Genomic DNA, 1856 nt, shown 5'->3' with positions numbered 1-1856 from the left:
ACTGCATCTTTATTCAGATGATCCCAGTGGGAATCTTCAGCTTAACTTCTCTCCTGAGTAGTTTACAACTGCCTGAAGGAAGTCTCACCTAGATGTCTCGTCATTCCAAATCCATTATTTTCCTATTATCATCCTAACAATTTATTTTCTCATTCAATCTAACTTTCATTCTGACTTCCAATTTCAATTAATACTGTTTTAATCATCCCCCTAACCCTGGCTGGTAAACACAGTCATCTTTGACTCCTCTATTCTTCTTCTTTTTTTTTTTTTAAGATAGAAAGGTTTTCTTTATTAATGACCCAACCATACTTCTTTAGATACAGGAGTTTTGAACTCAAATACTTAGGAGAAAACAAGTTAAGATTGCATTATCCTGCAACTCATTACCAGTAACGTATTGCAAAGCGAAACAGCTTGGAAAGGGAGGTGGGGAAGGGAGTGAGGGAGGGAAAATAAAGAAAGGGAATTAAGTTGATCAAGTGGAATTTTTTTTTTTAAATTCTTGGGAACTATGAAGTCCTTGCAAGCACAGCTCATTTCTGCAGATTATTTTCCAAACGTGTACAAAATGGAAACAAAACGGAGAATCCTTTAAGAACCTGAAGAGGTGCAACATTAAAAGCTACGATTATCCAGTAGCAGGTGTTCCAGCCTTCAGTTGCCAGCCGCTTCCTCGTATTCCCAAGAGTTAGCGGGATGAAAATGTCTTCCCCGTGATTGTTTTCATTTCTTTTTTCTCTGCATCTGGGCGTGCGCGGTTCAGCACCTTGAGAAAGTCAGATGTTTTTGCCCTCATACGTGTGTGGATATGGGCCTTAGAGCACTTGATGTGGTAGTGCAGGTAGTCTCGGAACGTGCGGATCAGGTTGATGGTGTTGTCTCCAGCACTGGCATTGGTCTGGCCAGCGAACAGCACGAAGGTCATGTAGCCGATGTTGTCGCCCACAGCGGCGTCCGTGTCTTTCAGCTCCAGAGGAGGTTCCCTGTGGTTAAAGAGGAGCTGTGGGGCTGTGGGGCTGGCTCTGCGTCCTTCTTTGAACTCCTGCATGAACACCTTTCCAGTGACCACACCATCGTCTTCCGTAAACACTGTGCATCAGCCTACTGTGACTCTGTCCTTTATAGACTCAACATACATGGTCTCATCATCCCTACAATGGATAACTGCCCTGTTCTTGCCTTCCTTGCCCTCTTCTTGGAATTGAAAGTATTTTTCCAAGACAGAGGCAAAACAATTTCGCTTGGACATTCCAGCTTGATGTACAATGGAATCTGTAGATGCAGACAGATTTTCAAGGTCGTATAGCAAAGAGACATTGTATCCTGATTCTGGATTTAACGAGAAGTTCCTGTACATCCTCTTTAAAAACTCATCAGCACCATGTGCCTGAAGTTCCTTGTAGAATTTCAAAGAAATACTGACCATCACTTTTGTTTTATCTCCATTAGGATTTGAAATATGATAGAGGACACCATCAAAATCTGCAAATGTTACTTCTACTGCTTCTGGTTTGTTTCCAGCGGCCGCGTTCTCGAACTTGAGCGTGAGCATCTCCTCGATGATGAGGTTGTTCACCTCCAGCAGGATCATGGTGGCGGCTGGTCCCCGAAGCCTGAACCCACCTGCCGAGCCGCCGCCACCGCTGCCGCCTCACCGACCTGTTCTTCATTTTTCAATCTGTCTTCTAATCTATTCTTTTTTATTTTTTTAACTTATTCATTTGGAGTTTTATTTATTTATTTGTTGTACACCAGTCTGTAATTTTTTTTTTTTCTTTTTGAGTTGGAGTCTCACTCCGTCACCCAGGCTGGAGTGCAGTGGCACACTCATAGCCACCCCAGTGTTGACCTGC

The 1856-nt window shown here is 43.2% G+C and overlaps 2 pseudogenes across 2 annotated transcripts; both read right to left on the bottom strand.

The window, feature by feature from the left end:
• Positions 1-260: 260 nt before the first annotated feature.
• LOC103276605 lies at positions 261-1656 on the bottom strand (annotated as a pseudogene). Its single transcript, XR_505379.2, has one exon. The product of XR_505379.2 is annotated as an actin-related protein 2/3 complex subunit 2 pseudogene (transcript).
• On the bottom strand, positions 261-1656 carry LOC110594562 (annotated as a pseudogene). Its single transcript, XR_002481320.1, has one exon. The product of XR_002481320.1 is annotated as an actin-related protein 2/3 complex subunit 2 pseudogene (transcript).
• Positions 1657-1856: the final 200 nt, after the last annotated feature.

The sequence above is a fragment of the Carlito syrichta genome, unplaced genomic scaffold (assembly GCF_000164805.1).
Source record: "Carlito syrichta isolate Samal-C Ts95f unplaced genomic scaffold, Tarsius_syrichta-2.0.1 Scaffold316271, whole genome shotgun sequence".
NCBI lineage: Eukaryota > Metazoa > Chordata > Mammalia > Primates > Tarsiidae > Carlito > Carlito syrichta.
The sequence above is the reverse complement of the archived record's forward strand: the minus strand, read 5'-3'. Positions and strand labels throughout refer to the sequence as shown.